Raw genomic sequence first — 18,466 nt, forward strand, 5'->3', positions numbered from 1 at the left:
ACCTCCTCCTGTAAGGACTCACATTGAAAAATAAAAGAAAAATGTCAGAGGAAAATTGTTGCTTTATATTTTTCTTCACTTTCCTGCCCTGTCTTTTTTCCTAGAGTTTGGAAGAGGTTGATAGGCATGGAGAACTCTGGTCAAGGCTTCCTATGCCTTCCCCAGCCCCAAGGGGGGAATGTTCAAAGGCCAGCCCAGCTCTGGGCTACCATGGGGTGAATGTGGGGGTGGGATAAGCACATGGCATAGCCAGGTGTCCCTAGAGTCACCTGGCTATAAACCAGCAAGAGCCACGTGCTGTGACTAATTCATGGGCAGGCTCACACAGCCTCGGGATGCTGCCCAACAGCGTCCGTCTGTCCTGCATCCACCGCTGGCAGAGGAGCTGAGGACCAAAATAGCCATCCCCAAATCCAACAGTGTCCTCAGAGGCTGCGGTGAGGGGGCATCTGCTCCCCTGCCAACCAGGAACGGAAGGCAGAGCTGCCAAAAATAAAATTATTCAGGACACCGTCTCTATTGTAAGGGCAGATGGAAGGCGCTGGGGCTGTGCTTGAAAAGGCAGATCTAAAAGGATGGAATTAAAGAGACTTTGGAGAAAGAGAGGCTTTCTGCTAAAGCCGATGTGCTGCTCTGCAGATAAGGCTCCACAGGTGGAGTGGCAGGCACTCTCTGGATCTAATTGGGAAAGGGAAAAACCCACCTCAACTGTCCCCAGATGCCTTTGGCAACAGGAAGGTGGCTTCCCTGGCTCCTCCAGCTACCATTGCCAACTTTTTAAAAAGCACTTCTGCATTTTGGCCTGGTATTTCAAGAGAATTCAATAATCTTAGGCAATTATTTCAAAGGATTTTTGAAATTGTCCTATTTTTTCCCCTTTCAGTGTGGCTGCACATCACAATGCCCGAGAAGGCCCGGCTGCCTGCGGGGTGGCCAATTTAGCTCCATGGATTTTGACTGCTTTCTCAAGTCCCACTATTGATTTTCTGCTGGGTCCAACTGAGAATTCAGCTTATTATAAAAATCACAACTGGGGCAGAGTAATGTAGCCATTGCTGCCTCTAGATGAGGCTTCCACCTTTCCTGAGAGTGGGTCCTGCTGCCCTGCAGGTCCTGTGCTTGTAGGGCTGATGGGGTGAAGTGGCCTGTTGATAAAGGAGACACATTTCCCTGGCTTCCCCAGCGATGCCCAGGGTTTGCTCTGTGCTGGCAAATACCTGTTTCCTGTCTCATGCCCTGTTTAACAGCATTCACTCTCACCTGTTTCCTGCACAGACAGTTTTAAGTCCTCAATTTCTCTCTTCAGCCAAGGACTTCATTTGCGGCCAATGAAGCTGGTAGTTTCAAGAGCTGGGCCAGGTGACTTGCCTTAAGGCAGATGTTCAGTGTTACTCAGCCAGCTGAAAATGGGAAATAATAGGAAAAACAATGACTTCCATGCTGAGCCACTTGTACTGGCTCCCAGCCTCACAATCTCATGCCCAGAGGACACCCCTGTGCCACCATCTCCCCCCAGCTAACTGAGTTTTACTCCTCATTGCTATTCAACATGCCCTGGAAGGGGTAAGGAGGCATCAGAAATGCTGAAGCCACCCCACAATGGCTTTGGCTTTTGTTCCCTGTTATTGCTGCCTCCTGACAGAGCAGGAACACAGAGGGGATATTTATGAGCCCTACCAGCAGTGGGGTTGGCTCTGGGCTGTGTTTAGAGCATCTCTGTATTTTCCCAGCTTTAACCACCTCCCAGATATTTACAGCATTTGACAGCTGGAGACAGAGTCAGGCTAAAGTGCTCATCTGCTTCCATGAACGGCCTTGCACCTCAGGGGGAAATTGTTAGGGGATACTGGAGGAGAGGGGAGGGCAGCTCCTGGATGGAAACATGGACATTTCTCTACCACAGCAGGTCCCCTTCCCAAAACTCCCCAGGTGAGCATGGCCAGGAGGAGCTGGGGAGGGGTATATTACACCAGTGTGAGGGACCCCCTGGTCCCTCGCTTCATGCACAGGGGCCAGGCTGGTTGGGGTTTAGCAAGTTCCCTCTTGCCTTCCCTCTGCTTCCCATCCCAGCTACAGATCTGCTTCATTTTTCTCTCTCTCCCATACCCTCTTTATCTCCTGTTTATTTTTCTTCACTGCTTTTGCATCCTATTCATCTGCCTTTCTTTCCATCTCATCTCCTCCATCCTGAAAGGCTTGTCAGGAGAAGAAAGAGCAAGCCCAGCTTCTTCCAGCTCTATTTGCCAAATAAGGCCTAGAGTCAGGTTTTATTTAACAAAAAGGAAATGAACTGAATGCAAGTAGGCCAGAAGAAGTGCCTGTGGATAAAAACGATGACGGCAAAGAGAAGGATGAGCACGACAGAGGCAGAGCATCCCCCTGGGGTTCGGGACACAAGCTTATTGCCAGAGCCCAGGTCTAGCACTGGGGCAGCTGCCGGCCACAGCCTCGGCTGTTGTGCTCGTTAGTGGTGCTAAAACAGCGTGACAAATACGGGAGTGTCACAGGAGGTTGGGGAGCCAGTCAGGTGGCTAATGAGCTGGGTTAGGGCATCTTTATTTGAAGCCAAAGCAGTGTTTTCTTTCCCCCCATTGGTTATAATGCAATTAGAGAAGCAGCAGCTATTGGGAGCGGCAGCAGCAGATGTGGGGAAGCAAGGAGAGGGAGAAAAGCTGTGGAATCCCCCCCCCCACTCCACACCATGGTGTGGGAAAGCACAGCCTTAAGAAACAGAAACTGCAGATTGAGCTAGGGGATGGTCTGTCTCATCAGGCCCCCAAGGACATGGAGCATCAAACCCCCCCCAGCAACCTGAAGGCGAATTCAGCTCAGCCCCGAACCTGCAGCACATCTGTCCGGACTCCCTGTCCCTAAATCTCAGCTCTCCTGGTGCCTCCCTTCCCAGCCAGGGGTGTCTCTTGACAGAGCAGGAACACAGAGGTGTTCCATCCATCTGCCCTCAGTCAGCACTGGGCACAGAGGGAGCTTTGCCTTGCCTGATGGCAAACCCTTCTCCACGCCCTGTGGGCTGCAAGGCATTCCCCACCTCCCTCCAGCCTTCCTCAGTGATGCAGGAAGAGGGCAGGGCTGGGGGTCCTTACAGGGTCCCTACAGCGCTCACGGGGCTCCTTCAAGGGATCCAGGGGGGATATAAGGTCAATTCCTCTCAGTTTGCACCCCCTCCTTCAAGCCCAGCTTTCAGGGTTCTTTCTGCACACAGTTCGCTCAAGCAGGCTCAAGCCAGCTGAATCAAAAGCAACTCAAAATACATTTTTGCAGCCTTTCTGGAAAAATAGCCTTTAAAGAAGGGCTTGGCCCCGTGCCCAGGGAAGTTAACTTCAATTGACTCGGCTGCATTTCGCTCCAGGCCCTCTCTGATTTTTCTGGAGCGCCTTGTAATATCAAAGCGCTATTGCAAGGAAATTAAATCCACGGCACTTAGCACCAGTGTAAGTTCTTTCCGCCATGCCACTCTTACACAGGCCCCAGAGTATCTTTACCATCACCTACCTCAGCCTGCATCACTGCAAACAGACATCCCACAGCATCTGCAGGATCAGATACACAGCTCTCCTCCCAGGAATTTGCTGGTAATTCACACCCATAGCTCCTGGCTGCACATCACTCGCCAGCCTTGCTCCCGAGATGGCAGGAAAAGAGACCCACAGCAGAAACACTACTGCATAGAGCTTGTTGTGGGGGTTTAGGATTTTTCCCTGCGCTTCTTTCTCTTATGGAATTTCGTCTCAGCTGTCGCTAAGAAACCATAATGACCAGTACTTAAGAGAGACAGAAGTTGCCGCGGGAAGGGTGCGGCTGGCTACTCTCTTATGTGAGGGGTTTCTCTCGGGGGGCAGAGAAGTGCGGGATGTGTCTGGGCAGGTGGATCTGGTGCAGCTCTCTCCTCTCCCCTCCCCGTCCAAGCCGCTGTGTCACTGTGGGGCAGCTCGGCAGCGCTGCGAGGCTCCGGCTCTGCTGCCTTCTCCCGCTGGAGCGGAGCTGTGCCTGTGGGAGCGGCTGTGCCACTGGGGTCTCCCCGAGGCCCACCTCGGTGGAAAAGGCCCCTCACCATCTGCTGGGTGCCTCAGGGGAGCCCCGGAGCCCCGGGCCTTTCCCCTCCGGGGGAGCTCTCCCGGCGTGTTCGGGAGCCGTGCCCGCCATGCCCGCGGTGCCGCCGTGCCCGCAGTGCCACCGTGCCTGCTGTGCCGCCGTGCCCACAGTGCCCGCGGTGCCGCCGTGCCGCCGTGCCCGCCGTGCCCGCCGTGCCCACGGTGCCGCCGTGCCCGCTGTGCCCGCGGTGCCGCCGTGCCCGCCGTGCCAGCAGTGCCGCCGTGCCACCGTGCCGCGGTGCCGCCATCGGCACCTGCGGGAGCCGTGGTGCGCCCGCGGCACAGCGCCCCCTGCCGGCGCGGGGAGCACGGCGCGCCCTGCCCGGCCGGGAGCCCGCAGCGCCCCCCGTGGCCGTGCCGGGAACTGCACGGGGCCGCGGCACGGACACGCCGGGCCGGGGCTGGCGCGGCCGCTGCGGAGCGCCGGGGCGCCCGTCCCTTCCCAGAGCCAGCTCTGCCCGCAGCCCCTCATTCCAGAGCCACGGCAATGCAGAGGGGCGCCCGTCCCTTCCCAGAGCCAGCTCTGCCCGCAGCCCCTCATTCCAGAGCCACGGCAATGCAGAGGGGCGCCCGTCCCTTCCCAGAGCCAGCTCTGCCCGCAGCCCCTCATTCCAGAGCCACGGCAATGCAGAGGGGCGCCCGTCCCTTCCCAGAGCCAGCTCTGCCCGCAGCCCCTCATTCCAGAGCCACGGCAATGCAGAGGGGCGCCCGTCCCTTCCCAGAGCCAGCTCTGCCCGCAGCCCCTCATTCCAGAGCCACGGCAATGCAGAGGGACGGGAGTCATACTCTCACTCCAAGGGAGGATCCTGCCTGTCTTTCAAACCAAGACATTTGTACATTATATATTTTATATATATATAATATATATTTATATATTATATATTTTTATAATATAATATATATTATATAAATATACACATATATATATATTATATTATATATTTTATATTGCATTGTATTTTATACATATATGATGAGAGACGGTATGATACCCCATATGTATACCTTCTCCCACCAATACACAGTAATGGCAGCCTTTGTGCTTAATTTAACTTAAACCCTAATTTACCCAAAAAAGCAGGATTTGGATGCAGAGCCTGCTGAATCTGGTGGTTTGTTCCCATTCCCACTCTTATTTGCTGTTCCTGGCCATTGCCAACTAACTGGCCTCTTTGGCTTGATTTTCTGGGGGCAAATACAAGCCCCCAGAAACACCTCATAAGACTGAGGTGTGATGGAGCAGTGGGGCTGGGGGACATCCCTGGCTGGGGGGCTCTGGGATGCTCTTGGGGAGTGGATATTGACCCACTGGAGGTGCAGCACCCAAAGCCTCCCATCAAGGAAGGGGCTGCATGACCAACAGCCTCTGCTCCCAGGGGAACCTGGTGTTTCCTTTTCCACAGCTGGAGAAGCTGCCTGGCCAGCTCTCTGCCTTGCCTGAAGTGTGGCACTTCTTAAAACAAAGGCATTTGGCCTTAAATCCCCTTTTACTCCTCCTCGTGACCAGCTTTGCTCTGGGAGCCGGGTGTGCTCAGCATCAAACCCACGTACAAGGAAAGCACATCAGCTCCTGGTGGGAAAGTGAATTATTGAAGCCAAGGGAAGCTGTGACGAAGCAATCAGGGTGGACTGCCGTATGGTCCCAGTGAATTATTCAAAGCCTACTTTTAAAGCAATTCCTGAAATAAAGATGACAGAGAAACGGGGGTGAAGGAAAAAAAACACTGTAAAGGGCCACTGTGATGCCTCCCTAGGTGTGGGGACCAGGCCGTCCCCTCCACAGGGTGCTGCTGCCTGGTAGAGATGGGCACATACACAAAAATACACCCTGGCTATATCTTTTAATGCTCTTTTTTCCTAAAGTCAGACAATTTAGGCTGGATGTGCTGGTTTAACCCCACTGGCAGGAGAGCCAGGCAAAGAAAAGTCCCTGCTTCAGAGGACATCCTGTGAATTTATTTGATTTCAACAGACCTGAAAGCAGAAGAGCTAGAAGAGACGTGCAGTGCAGGGAATGGGGAAAAGCAGGCTGAACTGCCTCGAAGGCTCCTAAAGAAAGCCAAACCACAAAGGAAAACAAGAAGGAAAGAGAAAATACTTTATTACATCTGTTTGAAGTGAGGAAGATACAGGAATGAGCAAACACTGAAATGTTTTGCTTCTGCTCACAAATGAACACACCGCTGAGCCTAATGGGATTTTAGATTAAAAGTTTTAACAAAAAAAATAACAACCACCTCCACAAATAGAGTTTTATAAGGTCAAATAATAGATGCAGTGAAATAAAAACCACTGCCAGTGTTTTACCTCCTTCTGTAGGGACCATTCTCCCAGCCTGAGCCCCTGTCTTCAGGTGTCATCCTCTAATTCCTGTGTTTATTCTTGGTGGTTGTGTTTCCAGCTGAGGATGGCTGGGGAATAATCCTCTGTCATCCTATTTTGGCTGCCTTTTCTAGGCAGGGCTTTACAAGTAGTTTGGCTCCCATGAGCTAAGGTTACCTTTGGGGAGCAGCAGGGCTGGGGACAGGCAGCAAAGATGGTCTGGGTGACACTAGGATGCTCCAAAGGGAAAGGCACTTTCCCATGGGGTTTCCCATCACTCTTGGGGTTTCTCCTGAAATGCAGGGCTGCAATCTGCCTTGGCATCACTCAAGGGATCGCTCCTCAACACCCAGGAGGGCTCTGATACGCACTGACACCCTCTTTGCTAATAGGAAAACATCCATTCCACATGCAGCCTGGCCCTTTACCCACCTATTTCTGTTGGGCATCAGATGCACGTGCCCCATGACTCATTTTTGGAGGTGTCAGGTACTTTCAGCAACAACCGACTTCAAGGACATTGGGGGTTTGCAGCACCCTTGAAAAATTAGGCAACTTCTGCACGCCTAAAGAGATGCTTAATGACAGACACTTGTGGGTGAGCTGTTGGCAGCAGCCCAGGGCCGCGGTGAATCAGCCAGCGCCAGGCGGGGTGCTGGGTTTATCCCTGGAAGTTTTGCGCCCGCAGGGGACAGCGCGTCCCGGCGCCCAGCCCCTCGCACCCCGCCGTGCCGCCAGCGAGGAGGGGCTCCTGCAGACCACGTCCCGCACTCCCCGGAGCGGGATCACGGCAGAGAGCGGGGCCACGCGTGCCCTCCTGCACAGGGGTGCTCGGGAGGAGCACCCAGCCCGAGGTGCGGTGCTGGCCGCCCCGCCCGCGTCGCGCCGGGGCGCGGATCCTCTCCCGCAGCCGACCCGGACCACCGGGTGATTGAGAAGCATCGTTGGCCTCTCCAGCGCTCTCAGTCCCCCTTCTCCCCCGCTGATTGCAATCAACACCTCATTCATACGCCTCTGTTTACCAATTTTCCGGGAGGTATCATGCTAATGAAGGGAGCTAGGCAATCAAGCAGCCTCCCAGAAGTGGGGAAAAGAAGGAGGAAGAAAGAAAAGGCTGCTGCCGGGAAAATGGGGAATGGGCCAGGAAAGGCTGGGAAAAGGGAGGGGAGAACCAAATGGGGTTCACTCGGCCCCACTACCAGCCCTGCATCCCTTCCTGGTGCAGCTGTGAGGAGAGAGATGCTGATACCTGTTGGGCAACATCTGCAGCATCCTCGGCAGAGGTGCTCAGGTAGCTGGGTACCACATTGAGGAAGATGAGGATGCTGGCCACAGCACTGCAAGGAAAGTTTACAGCTTCTGAGAAAGTTCAGCTCCACCTCTGGAGCGCACAGTGCTGAGCCTGGGCTCACCGGGCTCTGCTCTGCAATAATATTTGCCCCAGGAATTACAGAAGTGCTGTACAAGGGCTCCATGCAGGTAATAGAGTTCAAACTGAGTGCCAGGTCCTTCAGGACACACTCCTGGCTGCCTGGAGGTGCCATCACCAATGCCTGTGGTGTGTTTATACCATTTTTGCTTACAGATACAATGGTGAGATACTTTTACTCCTTTCTCACTAAGACGCAGAATAAGGGTTGTGGATATCCTCAGTTCAGTCAGAGAAAAAAAGAGAAAGATTTCTGCCAGGCTAAGCCTGGGAAAAAGTCCAGGAGGGATGTATACAATCTATTATATCTTGCTTTCCATTCATATTGTTTATAGATATGTTCTACCACACTGACCTAAGTCCAAGTATACCAATCAGGTGAAATTTTTTTTTTACTTTAAGACCAATGAAATTAATGTTTGCAATGTTCTCTATAAAAGAGAGAAGTATTTGTGAATAAAGATCATTCTTTACCTTCTGGAGTCTCTTCATTCCCGTCCCTGCCTCAACAGCAACATAAGGGGTATGATCCTCTGCCCAAAATCCTACTCTGGCAGTGAGCCTGAAGCCTCCTTGGCCAAGGGGGTTCCCAGCCAAGCCCCATCTCCATCTAGCACAGAGGCTGGAGACCAGCAGATCCATGCAGGCAGAGCTGGCAGCAGTAGGGTGGTTTGGGGCTGGATGGAGAGGCCAGAGGAGTGACGGGCAGGGCTGTGTCCCCTCTATGTCCCCATGCCTTCAGCTGCCAGGTGCGACAGCCTTGCCAGACACAGCAGCTCTGAGCTGGCAGCACCTGGAGCCCTTTCCCAGCTCCCAGTGTGCCCACCCATCAGTCAGCAGGGAGGACAGGCACAGCAGGGCAGGACTGCCCCCCCAGAGCCACCCAGAAGCAGGGTGGGTGTCCCTGCCCCACAAGGTTCGGTGCTGAGAGGAGCTGGGAGGTGTTGTGATTATGCTTAGGGTGTCTCTTGCATAACAGCACAGCAGCCATAAAGGATTGTCCAGCAGGGTTTGCAGACCCCAAACTGCCCATAACATGCTCTTTACAGCCTGTTCTGTCCCTTCTGCAAGGCTGTGCTTGGCTGGCTGCCCTGGGGCGGGGTCCAGCCCTGGCCTCGCACAGATGGGGACAGGCTCTCCATCACCTCCCGCTGCCTGCTGGAGCGAAGCTGCCACGGGACAGCTGCCCATTCCCTGCCTGCTGGCTCCTTTCTGCCAGGACTACACGTTTAGGGAGGATTTTTGAGGCAAGCTCCTATTTTTCAGAGCAGAAAGCTCCTTGGGGCAGGCTTTCCAGCACTGGTGGGCTGGGATCCCAGGTGGGGAAGGGGGACCGGAGGGCGGTGCTGAGGCCGTGCAGCTGAGGACATCTCCTTGCCAGGAAGCCAAGCAGAAAGGATGGCTTACAGGTGGCAACCGGGCAACAAATAACACAGCGGGAGACAGACGTGATTCCAGCCAGATGGAGGAACAGCAACAAACAATCTGTCTCCGGCAGAGGGGCCCCGGCAGCCCCAGCCACCACGGAGAGGGGAGCACCCTTGAGGAGAGGCGAGCTCGGGCTTTGCCTGGCACCAGCTGGGTTTGGAGCCCACCGGGATTTTGACACCTCCCCACCCCACTCTGATCCCGGGCACCACCCCTTTTCCCGCAGGAGCTGGGTTTCGAGGCGTTGAGAGCTGCCTGTTCTCCCCCCTTGCCTGCTAAACCCCAGGCGCAGCTGATTGATGAATGGGCTCTCGACATGATTGATCTCATTGACAGTGTGAAACATGGTGATTACCTGGTGCTGGCAGATTTTCCTAAGTGTAGCTCATGCAGGCACAGGACGTTTGTGCCATTATCATTATTAACTCCATTGTTAACTACTAATCTGTGCAAAGATTTGGCCTGGCCTCTTTGAAACACAGGAGGCAGCTGCTGGAGATGGACCCTGCAAGAGGAAAGGGGATTTTTATCCATTTAATACTATTTTTCTTTCTTTTTTTTTCTTTTTTTTTTTTTTTTTTTTTAATTTTCAGAGTCTATTTATGGAGGTGAGCATCCCTCAGGCATTTCTGCTCGCTTCCTTGTCCCTTCAGCCCTGGAGGCTCAACATTTCTGGGTGGTGATGACAAGGTATTTCAGGAGCTCTGCCCCATCCACTCCCATTAAAATCCACCGCAGGTCTCAGCTTTCCCTGAGAGAAAAAAAATCCAAACCTCTTTTTAAAATGTTTTCTTCCCAAATATCTACCATTTGCCAAACCTAAATTTTATCCCAGAAACATAACCACAATAAATGAGCCTTTTGCTTGCAGACCCCCCCGGAGCACAGTCGGCATTTCCTCCTTTGAAGGCAGCAGTCAGCTGAGACCTAATCAACGTCTTTCCAAAGAGGGAAGAAAAAAATATAAATAAACCCTGCACCAAGACGTTGTAGCTGATGCTCAAGTCAGGGGATCATTTAGGGGATGATTTATTGAATAGCAAACAGGTAAAAGGGAGATTGGGCTAAAGGGGGACAGGCACAACAAAACAGGAGGGATTTAGCAACAAGGTAAAAATAGCCTAAAAATACGGCAAATGAGGAAATAGCGACAGTTGCCATCCCCACAAGGATGAGTTAAAATCCTGGCTGGTGCAACTCAGCAGAGAGCCCGGGAAGCCAATGTAGCTGCAGTAATTTACAATAACTGCTAGTTTGGCTCAATTTAAATAGCTCCGCTTTATGAATACCAGGAATACGTGTGTGAAAGAGGAGAGGAGAGTTGGGAAGGTTTTATTTACACTGCAGCTTAGAAGCTGCTTAAACTGATTTGGAAGCAGGTGAATAATTAATTGCATCTTTAAGGAATCGAGCTGTTAATAATACTCCCCACAGTGGCAGTTTATAAATGTTCCTGTCAGGGTGGAACATGGAGCATCGCAGAGGGAAGGTGGCGCGGGGAAGAAAAGCCTCGAGGAAACTCTTCCCCCCACTCCCCTGCCTGCAAAATGAATTAAAGTTGCCATTTTTTTCTGCCATCCAGCTGTTTCTGACACCTGGATGTCAAATCAATATTATAATGACAGCACCACAGCAAAAAAAAAAAAAATTAAAGAAGGAATTTTAAAAAAATGTCCTATTACTACATGGAAAATATTTGTATTGCCTCCCACTCTCCAGGGTACAGCCTGTTAATTGGGCACAAAGGGTAGGATCTGCTGGAGCCTGCAGAACCTATTAGGGAAGCAGCTGGTAATGTTAGGATGGAATTGGGTAAACCGGTTCTGTGAGGGGAAGAGGGTCCTGAGCAGTGCAGGGGTTGGTCTCTCCTTCTTCTGGACAGCCCAGAACCTCCTGTTGCATCCCTCCCTTCGGTTCTTCCATCCATCCATCCATCCATCCATCCATCCATCCATCCATCCATCCATCCATCCATCCATATCACCAGGAGGTGTTTGCAGAAGGAGGATGGATGAGCAAACAGGTGCCTTCACACCACTTTGCCCAGTTAATCTCCCCCAGCCAAGAGAATCCAAAGCTGGACCAACCACAGGGCCCAGCCAGGGCCACAGGGATTAAACCAGCAAAAACCTCCAGAGCCAGGAGTTTTGGGAAGAATAGAAACACTTACACTTCAGCACAGGAAGTGGAGTTGGGGAGGAGTTGGGAAGGAAATAAGGAGTCGAGAAGGAAAAGCTGTTTCCCTCAGGGAATCTTAGGCTGGGAGAAGGATTTTGGCCATGGAAAATGTGGCAAGCAGCCACAGCAGGGCAGGGGCTGGATGGGGACTTCACCAAGCATCCCCAGCCCTGGGGTGGCAGCAGCCCCTCCATTCCCACCCAGGATGGGAGCAAGAATATCCAAGGTTTTGCTTACACTCTCTTTTGGTGTTTTCTTGCCTCTTTATTCCAGCTAGGGACAAACTCATCACTCACCTCTCTGATCATTCCAGCCACATCCCAGGGCCTGTGTGCAAGGGAGCTCTCTTGCTCCCAGCCCACCTCTGAGGTGGAAAATCAGCACCTGCAGTGCCCTGCCTCATTTTCCATGATTAATCAGTTTGCTTGAGAGCAGCAGGACTCCCACCCTCATCCATCCCCCACGACAGCCACGTGTGAAAGCTGACGTTAATCAGATAAATTCCTTTGCAGTAGCACCAACAATTTTTCTAAAGCACAGTCTCCCTGGAGCTACTAATAATTACTCCAGATCCAGACATTAAAGCACCACCAAAAAAAATGTTTTTAATTAAAAAATTAATTTTTCTGACAGACCCACTGATGCTAAACCTGGAACAGCACAGCATCCATCAGGAGGGAAAGGAGAGGGATGGCAATGACCTGCTCACCAGCTCTGCTGGGAAAGGAAGAAGAGTTGTATCCCCCAAGGCTTTGGAGAAGCTGTCCCATCTCCAAATGCCCTGTGATGATCCATTTTGCACAACACATCTCAAATGGGGCAGAGTTAATGTGATGCCCAGCTCAGTGATTGCAATCCCAGTTGTATCTTTCTGAGAAAACACCTGCTGGCAGGAGGATCCAGGAAAGAACTGCATTTCCAAGTATCATCTCCCTAAGCCTGATGACATCCCACTGGCAGGACACCCTCAGCCTCACCAGGTACAGGAAGAACTCTACAGAATCATCTCCTTCCCTGAATGCACCTGAACACTCCATCCAGTCTGGATTCATTATCCCTGGGCTGGGAGGGGAAAGGAGGGGAGAGAATGGAACTAAAACATGTCATCCATGGAAAAAACATTGATTGCCTTAAAGGGTTTCTGATGGGGAGAAAAAGGTTCAGATTCTCTCAGGCCCAGTTTGGGTAGCCAAACTGAGATGCAGCCACAGTAATACAGTGCTAAAAAAACCTTGGTATGATGCTCCAGCAAGATCCATCCCCATTCCTGGGGTTACAGCCCCAACTTTTTCTGACTAACCACAGCAATGCTTGAGCTCTCCTTCCCTCCGGCTGCCTCTCATCCAGGTGGCTCAGGCTCAGAATATAATGAAGCTCTTCCCTTGCCCTTCCCAGCACTAAGGTTTGCAGAAGAGGGTAATGAACGTCCCTGCCTGGCAGGGTGTGGGGATGTTTCACACCAGCCTGACAGAGGAACATATCCAGCAGCACACCGCTAACAAAAGAGGCTTTATTGCAGCAGAATGAAAGGCAGGATAGATTGAGGCAGGGGCTGGATTAATTGGATATGGGAAAATACCTAAATATATACATGGAGGGAGAAGCAGTGAGGTGCTCCTGCAGGACTGAGTTCAGGAAAAGCCAAATTGATGTGCTTAGATAAAGATGCCGAGAGCTGATTCCTCAGCTGCAAGTGGTGCTGCCAACCTTCTGCAAAAGAGGTAAAGGCAAAAAAGTCCCCAAAACTGCTTAAAATATCCCCTGTACCTTCCCAAAGGTACCTCCAGTGATGGGCGTGGGGCTCAGGCAGGGCCTTCCCTCCTCCTGGCCAAGGAACCCACTAATGAATTCAATGAAGTCAGTCCAGAAGATCTGGGGAATACAAAAGGTTGAATGAATTTGAGTTGCTTAACCCAGAGAAGAGAGTGTCAAGGGCAAAACTGAGTCTGCACATACAGCTGGTGATGGCTGCAAAGTGGGAGAGAAAGCTGTTCCCTGCATCCAGGGTGAGAAGGAGAGGAAGGGACAGGTTAGATGTTAGCAATCCTCTTTGCAGCAGCACTAGGGAGGATCTGGGAAGCCCAGGTGCTATCAAAGGGTAGCTTTTATTGAGGAAAGCTGCAATTTCTGCAGTTCCCCAGGCAGGTGGATTGCTGGTATGTTGTGGGTAATTACACCAGTACATCTTCCCACAGCATCCCACACCCAAGCACAGCAGCTTGGCCTCTGTCAGAGCAGGGACTGGAAGAGGAATAGGACTTGATTTTCCATCAGCTCACCAAACAGGTGAGAAAATAACATGCAGAGTCACTGCCCTTCATATACAGCGAGCAGAGATTAATGGGGATTTATCTCAGCACTTCCCCTGATAAGCAGCCCCCTCTCTGGGCTGGATGCTGGGTGCAGGGGAAAAGGGAGGAAGGGAAACTCCCGTGGGACCTTGAGAACCACAATTCACTGCTTTTTGCTTCTCACTGAGGATAATTCAATGGCTAGAGCTCTTTTGGGGATCTCAAACCCATCTCTGCCTCCACTATGTCTCACTTCTGCCTTATTATGGTGGTTTCCCTCTTCCCTCAAAAAGAAAACCCCACCCCAACCCTTCAGCTTTTCTGTGATGAGGCAGGAATGTTTCTGCTCACCTGAAAGCCTTCAAAATCAATACATAACTTACCTGTAATAATCCCACACTTCAGAAAATTGCTTCAAATCATACCTATTTGGGGGAGACAGTAATTTAGACTGGCTTCCCCCAGGAATTTCTCCTCTGGAGGTGCATGGCTCAGTCCTGGGAGCAGCAGGTTGATGGAGCAGGCACATAAACACCCCTGGATAGAAGCCTGGCCCTGTGTCTCACCCACCTCACAGCTGGCCATGCCCCTCCTGGCTGCAGCCCCAGCTGATTTCCAGGCCTCCCTCACTTCTAAACACATTTTTTTTTTTTTCCCTGCATTCTTGAAATTAAATGCTACTAATTTATTTTGCAGAAAACTCTGCAACCTGCTGGTATGTCTCTGCCAGCTGTGACCTCATCCTCCAGTGATTGGATTTTGGAGTAAATTAATAGAACCAGTTCATTAATTAATTGCAACTAACTTGTGCGGTGAACTGGACTCATCTCTCATGTTCCCAGGCTGCCCAGGAACCGCTCCAGATTCCAGCTCAGGAAGCACTCACTGTGTTTTCATTCCAGCTGAGTGGTTTGGAGGAGCACTTCCCAGTGTTCCAGCTGTTAGCAAACAGCAAACCTTAAATCACCCCCTGCTCAACTCCTGCATCCCACCCCCAAAATAAAGGGGGAACCCTGAAAACAGCATCCTCAAAGCTTCTACAGCCAAGGATAATACTGAACATCTACATCCTATTGTAGACAGGAGCTGGCAGCAAGTGAATGCTCCAGTGAAATCTCTAAACACTGCACATATATTTTGGGTTTATTTGCTGGGCTTACCACTGAATCTTATTTGCTGGCATGGTTTGGTTGGTTTTCTTTTTTTTTTCCTCCCCTTTCCTTCTTTCTCCCTGGGAGAACTTAATAAATCTTTGAAATCATCAAAAAGAAATGCAGCTTCAACACTTAGAGAGCACGGTTAAGTTACTTCCTGGCAATATAAACTAAGGCTGTAAAGTCAAACATTTCCATGCCGTAACACAAAGCAAAAACGAGGGTTTGGGAACAGGAGGAGCAGGCCCAACCTCAGCTGTGCCCTCACCAGGGCTGGACAAACCTGGAAAGATCAGGGCTGGCTGGAGGTGGTGACAGGGATGTCTCTGACCCCTCTCCCCAGCTTTTGCCATCGTTCCCCTCCAGCCACACACAGAATTTCAGCTGTTCTCCTTTCGGGGGCTGCCTTTGCATGAGCCCACTGCGAGGTGGGGCTGCCGTGCTGAATCTCACCTGCACCGAGGCCCCAGCAGGGCCAGGGTCAACGACCCAGGGGTGGCCACCTCCTCCTCCTCCCCCTCTCTCTCTCGCTTTCATCGCTTAATAACGTTTTGTGCAGCGTTCACAGAGATGGGAGAGCCCCTCCGAGCCCCGAGGGAGGACCTGGTGGCACCCACCAGCTGCAGGACCAGGCTGAGGTGCAGACAGGATGCAGTCAGGACCACGGCAGGATGGAGACAGGCAGGATCAGGGATGGATGCAGGCACCACTTCCATGGCAACACAACAAAAAAGCAGCGTGGTCACAGCTCCAGGAGGAGAAAGGGGTCAGGAGAAACTTTGTTATCATGGAGGGCACAGGGACACGAGCGTCCCAGCTCCTCCAGGGAGGAGTTGAGGTTCCCAGCCCAGAATGTCTCACCCACCAGCATCTCAGGGTGCTAAGGGGACCCCAGCTGCAGGTCCTGGTGCCCCTCACCCTTTCCTGGTGCCAGGGCCCTGTGGGTAATTGTGATGCAGAGCTCATGCTGCACCGTGCCCTTGATTTACTCTCTCCAGCCTCCTGCTTTCTAAATCTCTCTTTATTAGTATCACCACACAGCAGAGTGCAATTAGCAGTATATTAGCAATAAAACAGCAGCCAGAGCCAGAAGTGCCGCGGGTTATGGCTTTAAATCCTGCCTCTGACAGGGTGGTTGTGGACACAAACCCTCCCCGTGACCCCAGCCTGGGCTGCCGTGCCACCCGTGCCCGCAGAGCAGGGGAGCCCAGCACCCCTCCAAGAGCCCACCCCCCTCCAGAGCTTCTATAGGTGCTGCAGCAGAGCTGACACTAGTCCTGGCCACATTTAACCATTTATATTGATTACCCTGTCAGCTCATTTGAATAATTAAAACCAGATGGAGTCCTTTTAAGCATTTAAGGGAACAGCACTGGGAGCATCCCCGGAGCTGTGTGGTTTTGGCAGATGGGTGCAGGGGAAGCTGGGCAGCTTTTGCTGTCAGACCTTGCTCTCGGTGACATCTGCCACCCTGTGTGGTACCTCCCATGCCCCCGCTGTCAGGGATGGGGTGCTGGAATCAGCACAGTTCCCACCTCCAGGCAGATTGGTGGGAATAATTGCTCTTGTACACTGCTACCATTCCTTATATAAACAGCATTAAAGCTGCCAGCCAGCCACAAGCCTGATTAACAGCAGCAAATAAATGAAGCCAGTGCCAAGAGCCCAAGGTTCCAGTGTGTGCAGGGAGGGGGGGTCCAGCATCCTGACCCACCTTGGCATCATGACCCCCAGCTCCTGCTCCAAATCTCACCCACCTGCAAAGCTCTTACACCAAGCCTCTTGCCAGGGACCTCTGGCTTCTTAAAATGGATGGGTGATGCCAGCTCAACTCTGGTTACTTGTTATTCCATGGTCTTTTCAAAGGGAGTAAAATATTCCTGGCATGGTGCTGGTTATGCACTCCTGCCACCACGCAGGGATGAGTTATCTTTACAGAAAGAAGCATAGATTAATACGTCAAATGAAAATGAACTATTGGCAGAAGGAGATGAAAATGCAATGGCCAGTGACAGGAGGAAAAGAAGAGAAAAAAGAAAGCAAGGCTTCTTGGGAGGACAGGAACATTAAAAACTGAGGAATTGATCAGCATTTTGTGAAGTTGGATGGAGCTTGAACACCCTGCACAGGGCAGGGACCTTTTTCTCCCACCCAGAGCAGAGCTCCACAGCCTCACCACGACTGGGCTTTGTCCTTGAGACCTGGTCCCACCATCCCCACCTCTGCCCTGAGGTAAAGGGGATTTCCCAAGGGCAGGTGAGCAGCTGGGGCAAAGCTGGGGGCTTGGAGAAGCTCAACACTCCTGACCCTGAATCTGCTCAAAGCCTCATGCTTCAGGCTCCTTTGAAGCTTCTGGACCAGCTGCAGGATGGTGTCCACCCCCCCATCAGACATGTGCCCCCTTTTCCCCAGAACCACCCATGCCTTGCTCCCTGCTCTTGACTCCTTCTCTGCCCCTCACTGCACCATCCAGCCCTGCTGTGATTTCCCAGCCACCAAAGATAAATACCACTCCAAAATGTTTTTCCAAGTAGGAATGTGTGTGCTCCAGCAGTGCGTCACAGACACCTCACAATTTACAGGTGTTTATTGTCTGGGACGAGCAGTTGAGGCAAGCTGCTTTTATTTAGACATACTTCCAGTACCTGGAAATAGCTATTTATATGTTCCAGTGTTTTGACATGGGTAGGTGCCTGGATTTTGATGGATCAAACCAATAAGCAGCAGGCTGGCAGGTCTCTGTTTCCTTTCCTCCCAGCAGATTCCCGTGCTCAGGCATCAGGGTGGGAATGGGGAGCCCCTCTGCTGGGCGAAGTCCAGCAGCCTCCCTCACTCTCCAGCTCCTCAGCACGGAGAAGAGGCCAGAAAGATCCCTTTTTCCTGCCTGCTGCTTGCTGCCTCTGTCAGAGATAAGAATTAATTACATTTCCCTGCCTTTGTAACTGCCTGGGGAATTTTTCAGCTCCCTCCACCACAGGGTCCACCTGATTTAAGGGGGGAACATGGATATACTCTGCTCCATGTGTGCTAATATTGCAGATGGGATATCACCCCTGAGCGCTGAACACACTGCAACAGGAATATTTGCAGAGCTGCTTCTTCATTCCCCAGTCCCTGGTGTGCCTCAGCCCCCTCCACACTCCTGCAGTGGGCAGGGCCCAGCCTGACCATAAATCCCACAGGCTTCCACCACCTCAGCCAGGCTCATGGCCAGGCAGGAGCTCACACAGCAGAATAAGGGATGGTTCCCTCCCAAAACCCATCAGTAATTTGGCTTCCCCTGCTCTCTGGGACTTTCAGAGCTGATGGGACCCTTCCAGACCCACAGAGGTTGCTTCACCCTCACCACAATGGCAGCAAAAAGAAAGAGAGGCTGCTGGCAGCCAGAGGAAGAGGAGCAGACTGTCCCATCCCCATGGGACAGCTGATGCCACTCAGAGCCACCCTGCTCAAGGGCTTCAGCCCATGGAGACCCAGTGTGCCAGCACACAGGAGAACGTGTGCCAGCATTCCCCCAGCTCAGCACAGGCCACCCCTGCCCTCAGCCCTGTCCAG

General features: G+C 52.0%; 1 protein-coding gene across 1 annotated transcript in view; it reads right to left on the bottom strand.

The window, feature by feature from the left end:
• LINGO1 (leucine rich repeat and Ig domain containing 1) overlaps positions 1-18,466 on the bottom strand; it is a 199,029-nt gene that overhangs the window by 163,514 nt on the left and 17,049 nt on the right. Inside the window, exon 3 of the mRNA XM_085588473.1 lies at positions 1,261-1,400. The gene's annotated coding sequence lies outside the window, so the exon portion shown is untranslated. The remainder of the gene's footprint in view (positions 1-1,260; positions 1,401-18,466) is intronic.

This window comes from Lonchura striata, chromosome 10 (assembly GCF_050655825.1).
Source record: "Lonchura striata isolate lonStrDom1 chromosome 10, ASM5065582v1, whole genome shotgun sequence".
Classification (NCBI taxonomy): domain Eukaryota; kingdom Metazoa; phylum Chordata; class Aves; order Passeriformes; family Estrildidae; genus Lonchura; species Lonchura striata.